Source organism: Narcine bancroftii, chromosome 13, assembly GCF_036971445.1.
Source record: "Narcine bancroftii isolate sNarBan1 chromosome 13, sNarBan1.hap1, whole genome shotgun sequence".
NCBI classification, from domain to species: Eukaryota; Metazoa; Chordata; class Chondrichthyes; order Torpediniformes; family Narcinidae; genus Narcine; species Narcine bancroftii.
The window spans coordinates 10,376,330-10,395,087 of record NC_091481.1 but is presented as its reverse complement, the minus strand read 5'-3'; the positions used below and the strand labels follow the sequence as shown (position 1 = coordinate 10,395,087).

Below are 18,758 nucleotides of genomic sequence, written 5' to 3'. Positions count from 1 at the left end.
ATTATAGAAGCAGCAAATCTGTTGAATTTAGGGTAAACTGTCAAAACTATTTGGTAGAATGCCTCATCACCAGAACTTATAAACAAATATCGCCTGACTTTACTACCACAGAGAGGAGCCCTCCTTGACATATTCTTCGCACAGATTCTGACTTCCAGTACATGCTACCCTTGAGATGACTGTGGTGTGGATGAGATGTGGCTCATCTATTTGCAGACTGGGCATTTTCCAAGGTTTGGAAAAGGATGCAACCAACATTCTGGAGGTGACCAATGACCAGAAACTTAACTTTATCAACCATATGACTGCCATGTTTGGCTTATGATCAACAATTTGAGAAATATTTGTGCCAGCTGAAATCATGCAAAAAGTTAAGAGTTAATCTGAGTTGCATGGAAAGAACTATCCAAGCAGAAAAATTTGGCCAAAACTTATCCAACAAAATCTCTGATGACAACCTTAGAAAAACTGAGCTTGTGAACAATTTCCTCTTCAGACAGGTCCAGGTAAGATCTGGTGTCTCTGAAGATTATTTATGTATAGGTTTTCTACAAATCTTTCCTTTCTGCTCTAATACCTGTATTCTTCCTTGAGATGTCTACAAATCAAGGAAAGGAATCCTGCCAATAGTATTATCTCTGTAGCATACTGTATATTGAAAGTGTAGCTTGGCAGCTCAGACTTAGAAAAAGAAAACAGCCTGTTAGTTGCACCTCACTTTGAACCTTGGAAGGTGTTTGGGCCATCAATTGTTAATCTCCCCAATCAATATACCTAATGTTAACTATCCTTTTAAATAACAAGAAAGAGTACCACATGCTCCAAGTTCTACTTGATCTGCTCCTTGACAGCCATTTCATGGAGCTTTGATGTACCAAATATGAGTTTGTGTCCCACTAGAAATGCATCTTGTAGTCGCAGGATATTATTGAGTTTTATTTTATCTTTCTAACTGCCATCATTTATCTACTAACTGGACCACTCCAAAAGTTCATTGATTTATGATCTACTGAGAATTATTTGAAGTATTTTGACTACAGAAGAGTGGGTTGCTTTTCATTTCAGACTGAGATTAAAAAAAAAATCACATAGCGGTAACCTACATCTTTGGAAATCTCTCTCCCAGTGGGTTTAGTCACTGTATATTCAAAAGGGAGTGTATTAGGAATGAATGAGGATTATATGAATCCATGGAATTGGCATTAGTACAAAAAAGGTGATGCTGAAGGTAAGGACATTGATTTTTTTATATTCTTGTGATTTTTATTTTATTTTTTTTTTGCAATGACCCCACCATGTGTGGCCTTTTCCTGCAATCCAGCAAAAGAAGTGTGAATAATTGACAAATGCCTTTTGGATGTCATTTTTAAGTGCAGAAAAGTCAGTGAAGATGTGAGGAATTCCCAGCCTTAAGCATATGCAGCATATAAATCAGTGAGGCTTCAGTATCCAACATAGTGGACTGCTGATTAATGCAGATGGCCCCTTAAATAGTATTGTTTCAATGGATACAAAATTAATTACAACAAATGCATTCAATAATATTCTGCATGGTAGACTGCTCTGGAAGGTTAGAACACATAGGATCCAAGGTAAGAAAACAGAATGGATAGAAAAATGTCTTCATGTGAGAAAGCAAAGGGTGATTTTGGAAGGTTGTTTTTCAGACTGGAGGCCTGTTCCACAGGGTTTGGTGCTGGACCCACTGATGATTAAGTTGAAAATGTACATGGCATGATTAGCAAATTTGCAGATGACTCGAACATGACTGTAATTATAGATAATTAAGAAGGTTGCTAAAATTGCAGCAGGATCTGATTGGTTGGGGAGGAGGGCAGAGGAATAGTTGATGGAATTTAATACTGAGAAATGTGAGATGTTGCATTTTGGGAGGTGTAACGTGGGTATGATCTACACATTGAATGGGTAGCGATCTGAATAGTGTTGTAGAGTAGGAGTCCAGGAGTACAGGTACATAGTACCTTGAAAGTGATCTATTGCTGCTCGTCTATGATGTAACATTACTATACATGACTTCGTGCATGTAATCAACACAATTTGTGATCTTTGTGTCTGTCAAGTTAGTGGGATTTTGGGAGTCACATATAAATTTGAATTAATTTTCACTCATGGAAGGAGTTCTCAAAGTGCACAATCGTAACACAGGACAACACATTTTTTTTCCAAAAGATTTGCTTAATGAAAGAAAATTGGGGATTATGACAGACAACTTCTATCTGAACACAAAGATAATTTCCGATTTATCATGTAGGAAGTTGGAGAAACATTAAATTACTTTTTATTGAATTTAGCATGTTTAATCACATAATAATGCTGACACGTTGCATTAGTTGAACTGACCTAAAAATGTTTTACCACTGATTTTCGTTAGTACTCAGCATCTGATGTTTCTCATGTCAGTGTCCAACAATAGTCAACCATGGTCGCATTGTCCTGGTGAAACCTTTCACCATGTTTGTCACTGACGACACCAAGATCAGCAGGGAAGAAGTCCAAATGCGAATGTAGAAAACAAATTTTCAATGACATGTTGCACATCATGGTTTTGTATGCTTGAAGTAAAGTTAAAATATGACAGGAAATTATAAAAATAGGTTATATCTTATAAAAGGTACGTGATATGAAAATATTAAGGTGATTTTCATGATCAGCAGCCCAAAATCCATAAAATACACCCAGAAGGGTTCAGGAAGCAAAATCTTTGTTGTCCAGTAACCATTGCTGGAAGTCGGGGATAATAGTTGGAAGAGTGAATATCTTGCTTCTCTGCCTGATGACTCAGATGAATGCAGTTATAGATGGATACCCAGGGTTATGACTGTTCCATCATAGGGAACCATCTCTCTCATCCAAAAAGAAATATAAGGCTGGCCTCACCTGAATAAAAATCAAAAATCTAGTCCATCAATGAAGTTGAGCTTCCCCGTTCAGTTTTCTGTAATGGATTTTCCAAAAGAACTATGTAAGGTAGAGCAAAATGGCCTTGTTTCCTTCTGTGAGAGCTAATTATTTTCAGTCATTGTTTTGCAATTGTGTCATCCATTGCAACAGCAATAACACCAAATATACATTGTCCACTGACGTTAACTGCTACAAGCTCAATATATTTTGTGAATACACTGGTCCCAACCTGAATTAATCTTAAGTTTGAAATGTTTAATTAATGTACAAATAAGTCAGCTCTTAAAATGGTATTACATCACCTTGTGAAAGTGTTTATTTTTTTTGTTTTTTCATATATTTCTAAATGTATACCCTTATAATTTAACCATGACATCTCAAACATTTGCCTGTTTATCTTCTTTCAACTTTTATTTTGTTTTCCTCCAATTAAAATAGCAGAAAAATATGAAATGCGCTCATACCATCATAAATAGCAAATGAAAAATCATTGTTTGTTTCTTCCAGCTTTTAATAAAATATCAAAAATGAATATTTTTGAAGTCTAAACAAAAAAATCAAACACACAGATTATTGGTTCATTAACCCTATGAAACTTTTATACATTAACATCTCTCATTGGACTTCCTCCAGTTGGCATTAGTTCACCAGGATTCTTTAATTATCACTGATATATTTCTTCTCTATTCAATTTGTCATCCTCCTTTCTTGAATGAAGAGGCACATTGACTGACTGTCAATTCTTTATTGCCTCAGTATAAAAAATATGTGGTCATTCATCCTCTTGTTTAAATCCTGTAAAAATAAAAAAAGTATTTTGTTTTTCATGGCTTTTAGAAAAAAAGTTACACCATTATTCTTTATATTATCCAAAGTTATCAAGAGAATCCCTTTGATTTGAGGGTATTAAGATTTCAAGAACTAAGGAAGAGTCGGATAAAAATAAAATTCTGGCATGTAATGGAACCCAGGAATTGGTAGATACATACTGCGGTGATATGATTGTATGCACTGGCTGGCCTGCCCTCCTGCCTTAGCTCCTCCCTTAGTCCTGCCCATGTGACCCTGGGCCGTAAAGGTCGAGTCCCCTTTCCTTCCCGCTCAATTTCCTAGCCTGGACCCAGGCCAGCAGTCTCTAGCTCAATAAAGCCTATCGTTCCCCTCAGTCTTCTGTCTGCGTCATTATTGGGGCTACCGATAGCACCCAATACATACATAAGGTAAATCTATTCATTGTTCCCTGCAGAAGTTTTTCCTGTTGCCCCAATAAGCTAATCTGTAAATTTTTCCCTTCACACAATCTTATCACCATCTCATCCACCTTGTCTCTTGGCCACCATTTTGTTCCTTCTGACCATCATCTTTCTCCCACCAATCACAGTTTTGACTACCATCTCACAAACCACAACCAAGCCATATACCTTTCCAGAAGTACACCACTATTGTAATTTTGCTCCCACTACAATGTTATATGCTTAATATCTGCCTTCACCTGACCACAACCCCACAAAATCAACTTTCCTTGATTTGTTTCTGCATAAAATGCTTCTACTGAAGGCTTCCCCATCTGATGACAACTGCCTGTTAAACCTGGAATTTGGAAGAAAAATGTTTAATTCTGATAGTAAAACCTCAGGATATTAAAGAAACATCACTTTTTGGTTTTCCATTGTTAACTTCCAATCTTCTCTAACTCTGAAGACCTAATGCAGTAAATAATTGAGAAGTTGTTTGGCTTTGGCGTAGTTTGATTTTTATCATTAGATATTGGCAAATGTTTGTTTTATTTTTATTTCATTGATGTGTGAATGCAAGATAAATGTTTTTCTCATTAATAATAACATTCTGTAGCATTCACTCTAACAGAGCAAATAACGAAGCTGGCAGTCAACAGGTTCGTTCCAAAGCTTGCTGAGGCTTTTTAAAGACGCAACCTGTTCCACTGTTGGGAACCAAAAGTTGTGTCTTTGACTGGCAGCTATTCAGATTTCACGTGTGCAGGCTCTTTCCTTTGGGGAAAGGGGAAGATGCCCAGCACCATCTTTGATCCAGGCTGCTCCGATCACACGTACGTTACAATTGGAGCTTGGTCGTCTGTACATTAACTGTGTTGGTCACCACAAAACCTCCCCAGAACCGGTGACCTCACCCTCAAAATCCAAGCTCTGCACTTTCTTTTGTTTGGGCGGCCTGCCTCTATGCCGAGGTGCTTGCACTTCAACCGGCCTTTCCAAGTCCACATGTGCTGGCTTCAATCGATCGATATTGAACACCTCCTCTTTACCCCCAATGTCTAGCACAAACATAGACCCGTTGTTTTTGGATACTTTAAATGCCCTTCGTATGGCTGTAGCAGTGGTGGGCGGTGCGTGCCCCTCCTGACAAAGACATATTCAGTCCTTTAAGTATCTGGGAACATAGGTCAGTGCTCGCCCATGTCAGGAGGTCAGGATGAGTGCCAGGTTACCCAGTCTCTCACGGAGCTTGCTTAAGCCCACTGTGGTGTCTGCCTCTTGCCCCCTCGGGGTGTTCCATAGACCAATTCATTTGAAGAAGCTTGAAGGTCTTCTTTGGGCTCTGTTTGGATCGCAGGGAAGCTCAACCACCCAGCCTGGCCATCAGAGCTGATTTCAGGTGCCTATGGAAGCGCTTCACCAGGCCGTTTAACTGTGGATGATAAGCTGTAGTGTGATGCAACTGGGTCTCCAACGTGCTGGCTACAGTGTCCCACAGGCTTGATGTGAACTGGGCCCCTCTGTCCGATCTGGTGCTGAGATGTGCTACCCAGGTTGTAACTAGGGCTCTGGCACAGGATTTTGTGGTAGTGACTGTGAGGGGAACTGCCTCTGGCGATCTGATGAAATGGTCCACCATGGTAAAGAGGTAACATGCTCCCCATGATACCAGCAGTGGCCCTACAATATCGATGTGGATGTGATCGAATCTGCAGGTTGTGGGTTGAAGGTGCTGCGGGAGGGCTTGGTGTGCCTCTGGACCTTGGCTGTCTGACACTGAGTGCATTTTCTCACCCACGATGACTTGCTTTTTGAGGCCATGCCACACAAACCAACTGAATACCATGCAGACTGTGGTTCAGGTCGAGGGATGTGCTAGGCCATGCACCTAGTCAAACACACGCCATCTCCAGGCTGCCGGGATGATGGGGCGGGGATGGCTGTTGGCTCTGTCGCAAAGGAGAGTCTGCTCACTTAGATCTAATGCTACATCCTGTAGCTACGGCCCTGTGGTCTTGTAGCTATGTGTCTCCTCATTGCACCTCTGCTCGTTCTGGGTAGTTGACCCCTTGTGCAAATGTTTGGATGATTTTGGAATGGACCAGCCTCCTGCCCTTCAGATCTACCAGCAAACTGTGGGCCCAGGAGTGGTTTGTCCACCACGGCCAATGTGAAGTCCCATTTAAACGTGTTGGCACTGAGTTGCAGTTGGACCTTTCGTTTGACATAGGTCTGTATGGAGCTGTTGTTTCCGGCTCTCTAGGTGGGTCCTATCTGTCTGGTCCTTGTCTCTAGTATGGTGGGTGGGATGACGCTGATTTCTGCTCCCGTGTCCACAAGTAAATGGCCTCTGGACCTTTTGTCCCACACGTGCAGCAGGCTATCTGGGTGGCCAGCCGCTGAAGCCATCAGTGGTGGCTGACCCTGGTGTATCCTTGAAACGTGCAGGGTTGTCAGCAGCGGCGGGCTTCTGTTCTCTTTCGCTGGTGATAGAAACACCATTGGTCTTCTGTCTTCCGTCAGGGTTGCTGGCACTCCTGTGTCCCACTGGACTTTGCTTGCTGCGGGGTCTATATTCTGGTTAACTGGCTGATGGCAGCTTCGTTCTCCCTCTTGGTTCTCCAGAGGATGTCTGCTCTGGCTGCCGGGGGTCACTGAAGTCTGCGTCTGCAAGCATTAGCTGGATGTTGTTGGGCAGTTGTTTGAGAAATGCCTGTTCGAACATGAGCCAATGTCATCATTTTGTCCATTAAAGCTGACAGGGTTCTATCTCCCAGGCCATCTCGGTCCATCAGTCTGGCTGCTCTTTTGAATCTAAAGAGTTCAAAGTGCTGAGGAGTAGCAATTACAGCCTTGCATATTTGCCTTCCTCTGGTGGGGAATGGATGAAGTCATCTACCTGGGCAGAGGTTTCCTGATCCAAAGACCTCACCATGTGGAAATACTTAGTGGAGTCCGATGTTATTTGCCTGCCTGATCTGGAAATATGATTATGCTTGGCTGAACCAAGTGTGGGGTCGCAGCATCCAGAGGTAGGTAATTTTAACACAACAGCATTCTTTCTTCTTCTTTGGCTTGGCTTCGCGGACGAAGATTTATGGAGGGGTATGTCCACGTCTGCTGCAGGCTCGTTGGTGACTGACAAGTCCGATGCGGGACAGGCAGGCACGGTTGCAGCGGTTGCAAGGGAAAATTGGTTGGTTGGGTGTTGGGTTTTTCCTCCTCTGTCTTTTGTCAGTGAGGTGGGCTCTGCAGTCTTCTTCAAAGGAGGTTGATGCCTGCCGAACTGTGAGGCACCAAGATGCACGGTTGGAGGCGAGATCAGCCCACTGGTGGTGGTCAATGTGGCAGGCACCAAGAGATTTCTTTAAGGAGTCCTTGTACCTCTTCTTTGGTGCACCTCTGTCTCGGTGGCCAGTGGAGAGCTCGCCATAGAACACGATCATGGGAAGGAGATGATCCTCCATTCTGGAGACGTGTCCCACCCAGCGCAGTTGGGTCTTCAGCAGCATGGATTCAATGCTTGCGGACTCTGCCAGCTCGAGTACTTCAATGTTGGTGATGAAGTCATTCCAATGAATGTTGAGGATGGAGCGGAGACAGCGCTGATGGAAGCGTTCTAGGAGCCGTAGGTGATGCCAGTAGAGGACCCATTCACTGCTGCTGCATTCATAATGCTGGGTCCAAAATACATTTTGGACCATTAGGGTCACCAATGTAGTGTTTGCGCTAACAAGGCTAATAATGAGATTATCAACAGGTTCAGTCCAAATCTCGCTGATTTATTACTTGGTTCGCCGAGACTTTTTAAAGATGCAACCTGTTCCCGCTATTGGGAACTGGAAATTGCATCACTGACTGGCAGATATTCAGATTTTGGAGAATTGGAAGATGCCTGGCACCATCTTTGGTGGGCTGCTCCGACCTTGCACGCGTTACAATCGGAGCTGGTTTGCCTTTACATCAAACATGTTGGTTTCCACAATTCATTCGTTTTTGCAGAATGCAATAAGTGATGCTTAACCTTTAATAGAGGTTGTAGTGCATAATGGTTGGAATTAAATCTGCCTATAATTGAACCCAGTGCAGACTCGTGAGATAAAGGCCCCTAGGTGGGATGTCAAAATTAGGATTTTTTTTTAATTTAATTTTTTAATTTTTCACTGTGAACCATATCAATCAAAATACATACAAACATTTCCATCTTAAATATACACAGTGGCATTTTCTCCCCTTTTTTCCCCCTTACCTTCACTCCCTCCTAAAATTAGAATCTTGAGGGTTGTGTTGAGGCATAGTTTGGGAGAATCATTATCAGGTTTGTATTTTTTGGCAGGAAGAAGAGATGATAGGAGGGAGGAAGTTTCTTATGGAAAGTAGTAGAGGAGTAAGATGAATTTGAACTGAGCTCTGGTGCTGGACTTGGTGCGTTGTTACAAGCTCAGGTATGGTCAGGTTCCCAAGTGAATGAGTGGCACCTAGATCTGTCATTGGATCCCACTGTCTAGACACCTTCATTTGGTGGTGTGGGAGGAAAATTGCAGACTTTGTGATCTGTTGTAAGTCCCCAATTTTTGTCCCTGAATAACTTTATAAATTTAATTGTACGGAACATTTAAATGTTGCATAGTAATAGAGTGAATAGATTGTTGTTAATTGTAATCACTCATGAATAAAATCACCATTATCTTTTTTACCTTCCATACACTTATGTATGCATCTTCGTTTTGAAGAGAAACGATTGCTGTTTCCACCACAGCCACTATACACGAATGGTCTGCATTCATTAACTTCAGGAGAATAATACCATAGCAGTTCATATTGTGAGCAGGAACCTTCATCCATTGGCTGGTTACAAGACACTACTGTATATACACAAAAAAAGAAAGACAAACACTGAATCAAGCTGACCTCATTTCAGGCCACTATGAAGCACTTCCCTTGAGATGTCAAAAATTTCTAGATTTGGCAATTATGGTCAGTAAATGTATTTTCAATATTTATATATTTTACTTAATCCATTGGCACTCTGAGGTCAACACCAATACATAGCCATTGTTCCACCACAGCCTTCTGATGGGAATGGAGTTTTTACTGGAAGACCCAGATAATATCATTCTATTCATATCAAGTTCAAATTTCAGATTTATTGTCAGAGTACATCCATGACATTACATACAACCCTGAGATTCCTTTTTCTGTGGGCCAGGCAGAATTTCTACTTGTATAGTAGGGGAAATTCCATTCCTCTCCATAATTTTTTGTGAGGCAAGTTATATAGCTTAAATAGACAGCTGTTGTAGAAAAATGCAAGTCACTCTTTCCTCGATAGAACATGGGTTAAATTAGATGGCCATTTGTTCACAATGCTTAATAAGCTCTTTAATATCAGTTAATTTGCATACTTTAAATGAGTTAATATCTTTTAGAAGCGAGGAACATTGAGCAGCATCAGATGCCATAATTCTGGAAAGACCAAATTCTACAGTTTTCCAACACTTAATGGAGCCTCTGGTAGAAGAAGTTCAGATTCCTTCTCTGTTGAAGGCTAGGAAGCCTCCACATATACACTATGAAGAAAGTGAGAGGGAGCTTTGAAGATGCAGTACTAGAAGTTTGATGATTCCATTGAGTAGTTAAGTGCTTATCACACCAGCATTATTACTCTAAGACGATGCTCAATGCATCACTGGGAGACAAGCAGTCTCTATTGAGTTATTTAATTTTCTATTTCCATTCACAACCAGATGTGGCAGAACTATAACTTTCACTGATGCCTCATGGCAAAGAGTAATTCATAATGTGAAACACAAGAAGAGTGTGGTGATTGATGCCACCAATCACCACCAATGCGGGCAAAAGGAAATTTCATGTAATAGGACACTTTTATTACTATGACAATAAATTGAATCTTGAGTTTATTTTACATAGGTGGATGAGAACTGTTGTCATTTTTCTCTGATTGGTCATCTGAATGGGCCATTTTAACTATGTTTCTTGATCCTGGCCAGAGATCCCTTCCCTTGTAGATTTCTGGTTGTCAAAAAAAAATCAGCATAACCACAGCAAGAGAAAGCAAGAGTGGGCCGTTTGTTACTTTTTCAGTCTTAATTGGTCAAATGAAAGATGATCTAATATGGAGTAGTAATGAGTGTGACATCGGAGTTGCTGGGAATATTTGATGGGTAGGTTCAGTACATGCATCAAAACCTGTAATTTAAAAAAATGCTATGCCTGTAGAGTACCAAACCAATAGTCTGAAGACACTTTAATGATTCCTGCTTGAAGCATCACATTCATTTGACACAAAGGTACTGATTACATGGAATGTGACTTATTCTTAAAGTCATTAATTCAAGTATTTCTACCTGTTAATTGGCTTTCCAAGAGCTTTGGTTTATAAAGGATGTACTTATTAAGTCTTTATTTGTTCAACACAAATTGTTGGAGACATATTTAAGGAGATAATGAGAGATGCATATTGAATTAAATTTTATAACAACAATTGACACTACCAGTGTAAGTTTTTAAAAATATATTATCTGAGTTAAATTTGATAAATATCACAGTACAATTGGTTGTTGAATCAATCAGAAATATAATTGCTTCCTGTTATTTCCATTAAAAGGTCTCCTGATTCATGAAAGGAAATGAGTTTATTAGAAATATCAATCGACATAATGTATTAACTCTATATGTGCAAAATTTATATAATATGGACAATTTCTTCATGGGGCTGATATTTATGTATTATACTGTATATCCTTGCATCCGATGAAATGGTGCAGCTGAGATAGGTAAACTGGTTGACCGTTTTGAGTTTTGTGTGCCCGATGGAGATGTGGGGGGGCTGGTAGTCATGGTGGGGAGCTGGCTGATGGAGGACCTCAGTTTTCTTCAGGCTGACTTCCAGGCCAAACATTTTGGCAGTTTCCGCAAAACAGGATGTCAAGGGCTGAAGAGCTGGCTCTGAATGGGCAACTAAAGCGGCATCGTCTACAAAGAGTAGTTCACGGACAAGTTGCTCTTGTGTCTTGGTGTGAGCTTGCAGGCGCCTCAGATTGAAGAGACTGCCATCCGTGCGGTACCAGATGTAAACAGCATCTTCATTGTTGAGGTCTTTCATGGCTTGTTTCAGCATCATGCTGAAGAAGATTGAAAAGAAGGTTGGTGCGAGAACGCAGCCTTGCTTCACGCCATTGTTAATGGAGAAGGGTTCAGAGAGCTCATTGCTGACAAAAGACAAAGGAGGAAAAACCCAACACCCAACCCCAACCAACCAATTTTCCCTTGCAACCGCTGCAACCGTGTCTGCCTGTCCCGCATCGGACTTGTCAGCCACAAACGAGCCTGCAGCTGACATGGACATTACCCCTCCATAAATCTTCGTCCGTGAAGCCAAGCCAAAGAAGAAATACTGTATATCCATAATTTTATTTAACAATTTTTTGCCATTGAGATCAAGAATCACCATATACTAATCTGTATTATAAAATATGAAGATTATGTTCAATAAGGCCAATAACTTGTTTCTTCAAATCCTTTTGCTCTGGTGCCACAACTGCTTCTCTTTTTTATTAGATTTTGTAGCCAGAAATAAAATCCAGTCTTTCTTGTTTACAGCCTGTCATTTTAGATTGAGATGCTAAATGGTATTAGGGTCTTTGGCCACTTTTAAGTTTTTTTTCCTGAAATTTGTTGGTAACTACTGGAACAAGTGACCAACTAATTCCTTCCAGCATTAGTCTCTTAAGTGCTGTTGTTGAAGAGTGGCTGGTGTGAATAGACAGGAAATTAGAGGTAGCCACTGTCCTCCAATATCCATTATTCTGGAAAATGTCTATTGCTGAAAATGTTTAGCAGTGTATTTTCCTGTCATAAATACTTGGAATTAACCATGAGGAAACATCATTCACAAAGATCTGCAAATTGATATTGCTGAAAAAAACCAAGTCCTAGGAGACAATAAATACATCACTAATTGGAAGCTGGTTTACAAACAAATGTTACTCAATGCATCTAGGATATTTTCTTGATGAATAGAGTGCCTGGGTGATCTAATTTGAACAGTGAGTCACAAATTGAGAAGAAAATTTGCAGTGGTCCTTGAAGAAGTTGTGAATCTATGAAACTTTTATCTCAGGATGAATGCTGCTTGAAGGTCTTATAACAGAATATCACACATTGCAGTGATGACAAACTTGGGAAAACTTGAGCCTGTTAGTAGATTGTTCAGCAGAGTGATCCAGGTTCGATGTGATATCCTTCACTATTCCCTGGAATAATGAATCATGACTTTCCTCTTGTCCAAAAGTACCTTATCCTCATTGATTTTGCTGTAAAGATGCCTTCAATAATGGAATATCAGTTGATTCATATCTGAGGTACATATTTGAAGTATCTATAGGTTCATCTGCATTGCTATTTGCATAAATACAGTAAATATAGGATATACTGAGGTTGACAACTCTCAAAAATACTATAATGTTTGGGTACAATGTACAAGAAGTCGTACCTTATGATTCATGCTAGTTTTTAAAGGTACCTTACATATTTATGTATACACTGCATCTTAAAATGAGTATCTCAACAGCTAGATGTTAGAAAAAAAGGGTGTTACCTTTGGCACAATTTGGTTGATGTTTCCTCAGCTGGATGTACAAAAACTAAAAATGCTATAAATCTAAACAAAAGCTGAAAATGTTGAAAGCATTCAGCTGCCTGATCTATTGTGTTTCCATCTTTTTCTATTGTCACTTTAGAACAGTGGTTCTCAACCTTTTTCTTTTGAATCACATACCACTTTAAGTATTCCCTATGCCATAGGTGCTCAGTAGGGGATTGTTTAGTTGTGGGTGAAAAGAAAAAGTTTGAAAACCACTGTTTTAATTGTACCTAATTGACCCATTATGTGCATGGTTTCATAACTCCAAAGGAAATGAGCCAATGACAACTTTTCTCAAGCAAATTATTTCAGTAAAAATTGGATCTAGAGCAGTAATTCTTAATTTCCCCTTTCCACTCACATACTACCTTAAGCAATCCCTTTCTAATCACAGAGCACATGGCAAATTTAGGAAAAAAACCTTTGGATATCTTTCTCTAACTTCTGAATTAGTAATAATCACATTTGACAAACAGAAAAAGCTCTAACTCACTGATAGTTCAGTAATCTTGTCTCTAAGTGTGAGGTTTTGGGATCAAACCTTATGCAAGAGACTAAAAGATATTATGTGGCAGAGCCTTAAGTGCAATACTAACAGAGCGTTGCATTGCTAGAAGTACAATTATTCAGTTGAAAATTAAACCAAAATTTCTCTTGTTTCTTCAGTTGGATAGTGAATGTTGCATGAAGTGCCTCAAAGAGCAAGAAAATCAAAAGGTTTCCTGCCCTATATGTATTAATGAATAACAATAAAATAATTTGTGGTCATTTATGCCACACTTGAATCACACCTCCTCCCTTACCATCATTCGGGGCACAAACAGTCCTTTCAAGGGAAGCAACTCTTCACTTGTGTATCTGCAGGAGTTGTCTACTGCATCTGGTGCTCCCTTTGGAGTCTCTCTACATTGGAGAGACTGGGTGCAGACTGATAGGGATCTCCCAATGTCAAACCATTTTAATTCCATGCCTCACCCCCATGCTCACATTTGTCCATGGCCTCATTTACTATCCCACCAAGACTACTTGAAAATTGGAGGAACAACACAATTTTCCATCTGGATAAATTCTCCAATTGGGTGACATTAACATCATCCTCTATTTTCTGCTAGCCTACTCTCCATTCTCCCTCCTTTCCCTTCACAGAGCCATCTTTCCTACCCCTGCTTACTGGTATACCCTCCTTCCCCTATCCACCTATTACCTCCTTCATTTGGGACTGTGCTCCTCCCCCTACTATTTTGTTTGGGTACCTGCCAACATTTTTCATTCCTTGATGAAGGGCTCAAGCCCAAAATGATGGTTATGTATCTTTATCTTTACTATATAAAATACACTGTTTGACCAGCTGAGTTTTTCCAATATTGCATTTTTACTGGCGTAAACATTGACTTGGACTTTTAGGTTAAATGGTCGATTTCATGCTGAAGATACATTATTATAAAGGACAAATACTTTATCTAAAGAGCAGCTGATGATTAATTTTTAGTTGTATAGTTGTATCAATGATTAAGCAATATGATAAAATGGTACAATTGTGAATTGATTGAACTTGAGATCATAAAGATCTTGTTTTGCATATTTGACTTCTTTATGTCTACCAGAAATATGAATTCAAAATACATTTTAATAAACCATTACTATACCTGTGGTGTTAAGTAGTGTTATGTTTCCAAATTCAACTTGATTTTCAAATTCTGCTTCTTCACTGTCTTCTTCATGGTACTTTCCATCATTTACATTTTTATTGCTTTCTACACTTTTTCCCCAGTAGTTTTCATCAGAATCATCTGTTCTAATAATCAAATGGAAATCTCTTCCTAAAGGAGAGATGGAGCAAGATGAAACAGATATTACACTTCATCCTAATTTTTAAACAGTGACATCTAGTTCTAGATTTCTCCACAAGTACCATATCAAGAATCCTTAGGATCTTTTAGTTTTAACCTAGCCACCTCACTCATCTAGAGTTGAGTGCATAGAAGCATATACGTCTAACCTTTCCTCCAAAGGCAACCTACCTTTTCAAGTATTGATATAGCAAGGTCAATATTAACATTCAATATTCTATTAATGACAACAGGTGATAACCATGACTCAATGTGGTGCAGAATGAAATGCCAGAAATACCATGGGGAAAGGAGCTGGAAACACACCAATTAAAAGCAGACTTCTTGACAGTACCCAGCCAATAATGCTAAGCATTAATTTTCTCCATAAGTAATGGACAGTGGCTGTAGTCTGTACCACCTATACTGTACAGTTACTTGGCCAAGTTACTTTGAGAACAACTCCCAAACCTTCAGGCAGAAAGATTGTAACAATTCCAGGTGGGGGCTCACCATCACTTAGGAATAGGTGGTAAATGTTTACCTTTGCCATTGGTGCCCAGAGTTTGAAAAAAAATCAAAGAATAACTGAAGATTAAGTAATTTGTAGATAATTCAGAATATAAACATTAGAAGACATGCTTTCTACTATTGTCCTCATCAGTCTACTATTTTCCTTGGATGGAAAATGCTTGCTGTCATAATGTAATTGGTACTTTTCTCCCACTTTACACTATGCTGATTGATAAAAGATGAATAAGGTTTCTGTGATAATGAATAATGTAGTGGTCATTTTTCTGCCATGAATGAGTCCAGTAGAATTTCATTCTCAGGGATTGGAAGATTTCAGTACAGTACAGTGTAGTTTTGCAATATTGTTTTGGGCTGTTACAGAAAAAAAATGAGGTATGCATATTTAAGGTTTCAACCCATTTAGTATGTCCTTTTAGTAAAAAGAGTAACTATAAATCGCATACCTCAATTAGCTTGACTTGCAAAATATATTAATCTCAATTTTGAATATTCAAAACTTCTAATTGAACCCTGGTATCAACTGATTATTGAGAAGGGAAGTTTCTGTAAGGTATGCTTCCTGACATTGTATCTGGAGTTTTTAATTCTAGTAGCAGAATTACTGGAGGAATTCTGCAGGTCAGACAGCATCCACAAGTAAAAATGGTCGGACCCTTTATCAAGACTTACGGGAAGGGGTGATATCATGAATATAAAGGGGAAAGGAACCTGGAGGAGAGGCCCAGAGGTATTAGGACAGAAGGTCTGAGTGGTAGGAGAGACAGGTTAGAGGGAGGGTGTGGGGAAACAAAGTTGGGGGCAGGGAACATAGAGTATGAAGATGATTAAGGGACTTCATACAGTAACTTCAACCAACTTCCCTTATTCACTCAAGAAAATTTGTTCGATAAATATTTCTCAACTGAGAAATGTTACAAATTATTCTAATTTATATAATTTAGCCAGTTTTACGATTTGATTATTGTCTTAGTTCATTTTGTTCGTGTTTGATGTAAATACAGGCTTCTAAATTTGAAATGTCATCAGCTGCTCCCTATTGCCATCTATTTTGATTCACTGCAACAAAAAAGATCACATTTTTGAAGAGTTAAAGTAACCCAAGAATCTGGGAATGAGCAAGTTATTTTTCTTGATGAATTAAAAATCACCATTCAAGGTTTTAGAAATTTGTTGAGTTTCAGCAGTATTGAGAAACAAAAAAAATCCAACATGTTTCAATGCAAATTACAAATACAATGCATTATTACAAATAAAGGAATAATTTGAGTATTACAAATGTTCCTTTTAATGTTACATTTAACTGTTTTATACAATGTGTACCACAATAGGGTCCATAACATGCTTAAGGACCATTATGTTGCATTTGCAGTCTTCATGTTACTCTGGCTGCTTTTGGGTTTTCTACGTAACTCGGTTGTTATTTTCTCCTCCTGGAAACAGATAACTTGATAATTACACTTGCATGATATGAAATTGCGGCTTTAAGTTTCAAATAACCTCTTCATTAGTTACTGCACTTCAGGACTATGATGATGTCATTCAGGTATTTAAGAAAATAAAATGTTTCTATGTTGAAATGTCCAGTTCAATAAAAGTGCTATTGGTTTCCTGAACCACATGATCTTCATATCTCATGCCTATATGCCATTGTGTTTTACTGTGTTTACTTCCTGAACAGTGTTTTCAGCCATTTGATGGCATGATACAGAATATTCTAAATGCTATTGAGAATCATTCATGTCTCTTGTGATTCAGTTAAATCTATGTTGATTTTTTAAATACAAAAAACATTGAATTAGAATCCATCCTGCAGAATCACCCTGTGATTCAGCTTGTAAGCATACTCAATGGTATGGGAGCTAGCTCCTGCAGATCTGTGGGATCAAAGTTTAATTTTTGATGATTGCTGAACCCAGAAACTGTAGTCAGAAAAATCTTATATAGTGTGGCGGCGCACAGTCTAATGGCGAACCGGTCCCGCTTGTATCTCCATTAGGAGATGGCGCTGTCAGGGGTTTCTTCTTGACTCCAGCAGCCCTTCCAGCGCGCGCCCTGGGCAGTGATTACGACGTCACAATTCACCAGGTGACTGAGCTCATGCTGCCCTTAAAGGGGCGTGCTGAATTTGAATAAAAACAGTTGTTAACGACCATCGGTGTGGTGGCAGTGATTTACTTCAGCTCCTCAGAGTGCCACTTTGGTGACCCCAAAGGCCCCAGATGACATTCTGGACCCAACCAACGATGGACGCGGCAGAGGTTAACGCAGTAGCCCTCAAACTTCCCCTTTTCTGGCCATGTCACCCATGGATGTGGTTCGGCCAAGTGGAGGCACAATTCCACCTCCGCAACATCATGGTTGATGCAACCAAGTTTTACCATGTCGTGGGCACCCTTGATTAGGACATGGCGGCGAGGGTGGCCACCAGCGATCGAAAAGTACACAGCCCTCAAGAATCTGCTGGTGAGTGTGAGGGGCAGTAGGCTGCTCAATGCCCACACCTGCTTGGTGTGCCTGAGTACAGTAGACAATGCCAGGTTTGAGGCCGCCTCCGAAGACAAATTCACTGGGATCCTCAATGAGTTCCCTGCCATCCTGGAGCCTCGCTTTGACATCGCTTCCCCCCTGCACGGAGTATTCCATCATGTCTCCACACAAGGACCCCCAACCACACCAGGGCTAGACAGCTGCCACCAGAGAAACTGAAGCAAGACAAGGAGATATTATCCAGACTCCAGTAGTTGAACCTCGTTCGGCGATCGAGCAGCTCTTGGTCGGCACCGCTACACATGGTCCCGAAGTCATCGGGAGGTTGGAGGCCCTGTGCAGACTACAGACGGTTGAACGACGCCATGATTCCAGACAGGTACCCAGTCCCCCATATCCCAGACTTCACGGCCAACATCCATGGCGCACGGTTCTTTTCAAAGGTCAATCTGGGGCGCGGATACCACCAGATCCTGGTGCACCCCGACGACGTTGGAACTTCCACAATTATAACCCCCTTCAGCCTGTTCGAGTTTCTCTGCATGCCGTTTGGCCTGAAGAACGTCGCCTAGACATTCCAGCGCCTCATGGATGCAGTGGGTAGGGATTTGGACTTTGTCTTAATCTACCTAGATGGCATCCTGGTAGCTAGCCACACTCGCGAAGAGCACAAGGCCAATCTTCATACCCTGTTTGCCCGGCTGGCAGAATTCAGTCTCACAGTCAACAAGGCTAAATGACAGTGGGAAACAAACTTTGCAGTTCCTGGGGCACACCATCATAACGTCCGGGCAACTCCGGCACCAGAGAAGGTGGGAGCCGTCCAATGTTTCCCCAAGCCCTTCTCCCTGAAAGGGCTACAGGAATTTGTGGGGATGGTGAACTTTTACCATCGATTCATCCCCAACGCCGCCCACATCATGCGCTCTCTGTTTGCGCTGATAGCGACGAAGAAGGAGACCTTGGCCTGGTCAGGGGAGGCAGACGAGGCTTTTGCAGCGACGAAGTGGGACTCGTTGAGGCAACTTTGTTAGTGCACCTGCCCCCGGAAGCTCACACGGCACTATCGGTCAATGCTTTTGCCAC

At 40.5% G+C, this 18,758-nt stretch overlaps 1 protein-coding gene and 1 long non-coding RNA gene across 16 annotated transcripts in view; one reads left to right on the top strand and one right to left on the bottom strand.

Moving 5' to 3' along the window:
- mest (mesoderm specific transcript) overlaps positions 1-18,758 on the top strand; it is a 366,224-nt gene that overhangs the window by 100,774 nt on the left and 246,692 nt on the right. The gene's annotated exons all lie outside the window — the stretch shown is intronic.
- LOC138748229 (uncharacterized) lies at positions 3,428-16,935 on the bottom strand. The gene is made up of 4 exons (XR_011347885.1): positions 16,506-16,935; positions 14,469-14,642; positions 8,855-9,022; positions 3,428-3,717 (listed from the first exon to the last, which is right to left on the bottom strand). It is a non-coding gene; the product is annotated as an uncharacterized lncRNA (long non-coding RNA).